At 54.0% G+C, this 6,000-nt stretch overlaps 1 protein-coding gene across 1 annotated transcript in view; it reads left to right on the forward strand.

Moving 5' to 3' along the window:
- Positions 1 to 6,000, forward strand: part of LOC119978479 (DNA damage-regulated autophagy modulator protein 2-like) — a 147,661-nt gene that overhangs the window by 24,308 nt on the left and 117,353 nt on the right. The window lies entirely within an intron of this gene.

Here is a 6,000-nt window from a genome sequence, read left to right on the forward strand (position 1 = left end):
TTAAGATGCATCTGTACAGATATATGAACGGGTGGGGAACAGAGAGAAGTAGACCTTGGAAAATAGGCAACAGATTTAGATAAAGGATCTGGATCGGCGCAGGCTGGGAGGGCCGAAGGGCCTGTTCCTGTGCTGTAATTTTCTTTGTTCTTTGTACCTGGAAACAAACGATATGGTGAGGTAGCTGCAGCAACGGTCTGGGAGGCTCTGAAGGCAGTTGTCAGAGGGGAGCTCATCTCAATTCGATCCCATAGGGAAAATAGAGAAAGAGCAAAGAGGGAGAGACTGGTGAAGGAGATACTCCGAGTGGACAGGAGATACGTGGAGGTCCCCGAGGCGGGGCTACTGAGGGAGCGGCAGAGTCTGCAGACGGAGTTTGAACTGCTGACCACAGGGAAAGTGGTAGCACAGCTGAGGAAGGCAAGGCGGCCAGTCTATGAGTACGGGGAGAAAGTGAGTGGAAAGCTGACACATCAACTGTGAAAGAGGGAGGTGGTCAGGGAAATCGGGGGAGCAAAGAATAAGGAGGGTAACATGGTCTTGGATCCAGGGGGGGTGAACGGAGTCTTTAAGGAATTCTACAGTAAACTATATGAGTCGGAGCCCCTGACGGGAGCGGAAGGGATGAGGCAATTTTTGGGGCCGTTGAGGTTTCCAAAGATGGAAGAGGACCTGGTGGAGGGGCTGGGGGCCCCGATTGAATTGGAGGATATTGTCAAGGGTATAGAGGGCATGCAATTGGGTAAAACCCCGGGGCCGGATGGTTACCAGGTAGAATTTTCGGAAATATTGAGCCCACTCCTGATGAGGACCTTCAATGAGGCGAGAAAGGAACCCTCCCCCCAACAATGTCACAGGCCCTGATCTCTCACATTCTTTTTTTTTTAACAAACAATTTTATTGAGGTATTTTTTGGCATTGTAAACAGTTACAGATAACAGAAATATGCAAACATCAACGGAAAATCAATACTTCAATCAAACCATAACGCACATACCCGCTCCTCTCCCATAGAGACTACCTGCCTATTTATTCCTGCTACTCTACTCTAACCTCCCCCCCCCCCGCCCCTGCTGAGGTTCACTCTCCTGCGAAGAAGTCGATGAATGGTGGCCGCCTTCGGGCGAACCCCAGTACAGATCCCCTCAAGGCGAACTTATTTTATTCCGTACCCAGAAAACACGACATGTCCGAAAGCCATAGTTCGGTCTTCGGGGGTTTTGAGTCCCTCCATGCCAGCAGTATTCGTGCCGGGCTATCATAGAACATAGAACAGTACAGCACAGAACAGGCCCTTCGGCCCTCAATGTTGTGCCGAGCCATGATCACCCTACTCAAACCCACGTATCCAACCTATACCCGTAACCCAACAACCCCCCCCTTAACCTTACTTTTTTTTATTAGGACACTACGGGCAATTTAGCATGGCCAATCCACCTAACCCGCACATCTTTGGACTGTGGGAGGAAACCGGAGCACCCGGAGGAAACCCACGCACACAGGGGGAGGACGTGCAGACTCCACACAGACAGTGACCCAGCCGGGAATCGAACCTGGGACCCTGGAGCTGTGAAGCATTTATGCTAACCACCATGCTACCCTGCTGCCCTCCATGCTACCCTGCTGCCCAGGGAAGCAAAGGCCAGAATGTTGGCCTCTTTCTCCCCCTGGACTCCCGGGTCTTCCGAAACCCCAAAGATTGCCACCCCTGGACTCATCACCACCCTTGTTTTCAGCACCCGGGACATGACCCCCGCAAATCCCTCCCAGTACCCCCTAAGCTTTGGGCATGCCCAAAACATGTGAACGTGGTTCGCTGGTCCTCCCCGCATCTAGCGCACTTGTCCTCTACCCCAAAGAATTTGCTCATCCGAGCCACCGTCATGTGGGCCCGGTGAACGACCTTAAACTGAATCAGGCCGAGCCTGGCACATGTTGTGGTTGAGTTTACCCTACTCAGGGCTTCTGCCCACAGCCCGTCCTCCATCTCCCCGCCAAGCTCCTTCTTCTATTTGAGTTTCAGTTCCTCCGTCTGGGACTCTTCCCCCTTCATGAGCACCTTGTAAATATCCGAGACTCTACCCTCTCCTCCTCTCGAGACTATTCTGTCTTGGAACCCTTTTGGCGGGAGGCGTGGGAATGATGGGACCTGTCTGCCTGTAAAGTCCTGCATCTGTAAGTACCTAAAGTCATTTCCCCTTACCAACCCAAATTTCTCCTCCAAACCCCTCAGACTCACAAAGCTCCCCTCCAGGAACATATCGCCCACCCTCCTCACCCCCGCCCGCCGCCATGTTTGAAACCCTCCATCCATGTTCCCGGGGGCGAATCGATGGTTATCAGATATTGGAGCCCAAGGGCAGCACGGTGGCCTAGTGGTTAGCACAACCGCCTCATGGCGCTGAGGTCCCAGGTTCGATCCCGGCTCTGGGTCACTGTCCGTGTGGAGTTTGCACATTCTCCCCCTGTCTGCGTGGGTTTCGCCCCCACAACCCAAAAATGTGCAGAGTAGGTGGATTGGCCACGCTAAATTGCCCCTTAATAGAAAAATAATTGGGTAATCTAAATTTATTTAAAAAAATAATAAAAAAAAAGATATTGGAGCCCAGACCGACACACCTACTTCCCCTACATGCCTCCTCCACTGGCCCCATATCCGCAGGGCCGCCCCACTACTGGGCTGGTGGAGTACCTGGCCGGCGAAAGCGGTAGGAGAGCCGGGACCAGGGCTGCCGAACTGGTGCCCCTGCACAAAGCCGCCTCCACTCGCTCCCAGATAGACCCCGTACCCACCATCCACTTCCTTATCATGGCTATGTTAGCCGCCCAGTAGTAGTTGATCAGGCTTGGCAATGCCAGTCCTCCCTCGCTGCGGCTCCTCTCAAGCATCGCCTTCTTCACCCGCAGGGATTTTCCCGCCCAGACAAAGCTCATGATGATTTTGCCAGTCCTTTTGAAGAAGGACCGTGAGATAAAGATCGGGAGGCACTGGAAGATGAACAAGAATCTAGGGAGGATTGTCATCTTTACAGTCTGCACCCTCCCCGCCAGTGACAGCGGGAGTGCATCCCATCTCCGAAACTCCCTCTTCGTTTGTTCCAACTCCAGTCAAATTTAACTTATGCAACCTGCCCCAGTCTCGCGCCACCTGTATCCCTAAGTACCAGAAACTTTCCTCAACCAGCCTAAATGGCAGCTCCTTCAGTCTATTCTCCTGGCCCCTCGCCTGCACCACAAATACCTCACTCTTGGCCATATTTAATTTGTACCCTGAAAACCGGCCGAACTTCCTCAGTGTTTCCAGTATATTTTCCATCCCGGCCAGTGTGTCCGACACGTACAGGAGCAGGTCGTCCGCATAGAGAGAGACCCTGTGTTCCACCCCTCCCCTAGTCATTCCCTTCCACCCCTTTGCAGCTCTCAACGCAATCGCCAACGGCTCTATGGCCTGCGCGAACAGCAACGGGGAGAGTGGGCATCCCTGTCTGGTCCCGCGATGTAGTCTGAAATAATCTGACATTATCCTGTTCATCCTAACGCTAGCTTTTGGGGCCTGGTACAGTAGTCTGACCCAATTAACCAGTCCCTCCCCGAACCCAAACCGTCCAAGCACCTCCCACAGATAGCCCCACTCCACCCAGTCGAAGGCCTTCTCAGCGTCCATCGCCACCACTACCTCCACCTCCTTGCCCGTCGGGGGCATCATGATCACATTAAGCAATCTTCTCAAGTTAGCTGTCAGCTGCCTGCCTTTCACAAACCCTGTCTGCTCGACCCCAATCACCTCCGGTACGCAGTCCTCAATTCTAATCACTAGGAGCTTGGCATCCACATTGATCAGGGAGATTGGCCTGTATGACCCGCAGCATTCCGGGTCCTTGTCCCGCTTCAATATCAGTGAGATGGTGGCTTGCGACATCATCGGCGGCAGGGTCCCTCTGTCCCTTTCCTCATTAAAAACCCGAGTCAGGACCGTTCCCACTATCTCTGAGAACTTCTTGTAAAACTCTACTGGGTAAACATCCAGCCCCGGGGCTTTCCCGACTGCATGGCCTTTAGGCCCCCCCAATACCTCCTCCGCTCTAATCGGGGCTCCCAGCCCGTCCACTAGTCCCCCGCCTACTTTTGGGATGGTTAGTCTGTCCAGGAACCTTTTCATCTCCTCCGGCTCTTCCGGGGGTTCTGAAGTATACAGCCTTCTATAGAAGTCCCGGAATACCTTATTCAGTCCTGCCGGGAACTCCACTCTGCTCCCCTCCCCATCAACCACTCTACTTATTTCCCTGGCCGCCTCCCTCTTCCTGAGTTGCTGCGCTAGCAATCTGCTGGCCTTCTCCCCATGCTCATACACCACTCCCCTCGCTTTCCTAAGTTGTTCCACGGCCCTACTTGTGGATAGCACCCACAGTTCCACCTGTAATCTCCGTCTCTCCCTGAGTAGGTCCTCCCCCGGGGACTCCGCATGCTCCTCGTCTATCCGGTAAATCTCCCTAACCAATCTGTCCATTTCTGCTCTGTCCGCCCTGACTCTGTGAGCCCGAATTGAGATCAGCTCCCCCCTCACTACTGCCTTCAGCGCCTCCCACAGGGTCGATGCTGAAACCTCGCCCGTATCATTCACCTGCACATAATTTTGCATACACTTCCGAAGTCTCTCACATATCCCCTCCTCTGACAACAGTCCTACGTCTAACCTCCATTGCCGGCGTTGGTAATTCGCCCCCCCCGACCTGCAGGTCCACCCTATGCGGGGCATAGTCCGAGATAGTGATTGCCGAATATTCCGTATTCTTTACCTCCCCTAACAGTCTCTGCTCAAGATAAAGAAATCAATCCTAGACTATACTTTATGAACATGTGAGTAAAACGAGTAGCCCCTTCCCGTCGGCTGTCTGGCTCTCCATGGGTCCACTGCCCCCATTTGCTCCATTAAGCCTTTCAGCTCCCTTGCCATTGCTGGGAGTCTACCCGTTTTGGGACACGACCGGTCCAGCCCCGGGTCAAGGACCGTATTAAAGTCGTCCCCCCCCATTATCAACTTACGTGAGTCTAGGTCCGGGATTTTCCCCAGCACTCTTTTGATAAAGTCAACGTCGTCCCAGTTCGGAGCATATATGTTCACCAGCACCACTCTTCTCCCCTCCAGCTTGCCCCTTACCATAAGGAATCTGCCCCTGCCGTCTCCGACTACGCCCTCCGCCTCAAATTGAACCTGCTTATTGATCATAATTGCTACCCCCCTGGACTTAGAATCCAAGTCAGAGTGGAAGACCTGGCCGATCCAGCCCTTCCTTAGCCCAGTCTGGTCAGACACTTTCAGATGTGTCTCCTGCAGCATACTTACGTGCCCTTTAGAGCCCGCAAGTGCACAAACACACTGCCCTTTTAACCGGCCCATTTAGTCCCCTGACATTCCAGGTGATTAGCCTGGTTGGGGGGCACCCCCACGCCGATCAGCCATAACCTTTCTTGGGCCCGCCCCCGGCCCATGCGCCACGCCATTCTTGGCTCGCCCCTTGGCCGCCTCCACCCCTGACCTCCTCTCCATTATCTACTTCAGATCCCCCCCACGTCAGCAGAATAACTCTTTCTCCCCCCCCCCAGCAACATCCCCCGATAACCCTACCCCTGCCATCTACTGGCTGTATTCTCTCCCCCCCACCTGACTCCCTTGACTAGCCAATCTGCTAGCCCGGTGACTCATCCCTCCGGCGCCCACTTGTCCCATTCCCATTGTTTCCCCGACCTCATCTCCCCACTCATCAGCACACCATCCCCCACTCCCCCCACATCCCCCAGAGGCAAAAGCTGCCCAAAAATACACCACATGGCACCTTTAAAGCAGGAAACAGTCGACCAGCAGTCCAGGCACAGTCGGCATCCCCTCAAACGGTATCTCTCAGACCCTAGCTTGTGTCCATGGGCCCTTTCTTCGAGACCAGCCCCTGATCCCTCGTGAAGTCCATCGCCTCTTTGGGCTCGGAGAAGTAGTGGTGGTTG

Source organism: Scyliorhinus canicula, chromosome 15 (assembly GCF_902713615.1).
Source record: "Scyliorhinus canicula chromosome 15, sScyCan1.1, whole genome shotgun sequence".
In the NCBI taxonomy this organism is placed as follows: Eukaryota; Metazoa; Chordata; class Chondrichthyes; order Carcharhiniformes; family Scyliorhinidae; genus Scyliorhinus; species Scyliorhinus canicula.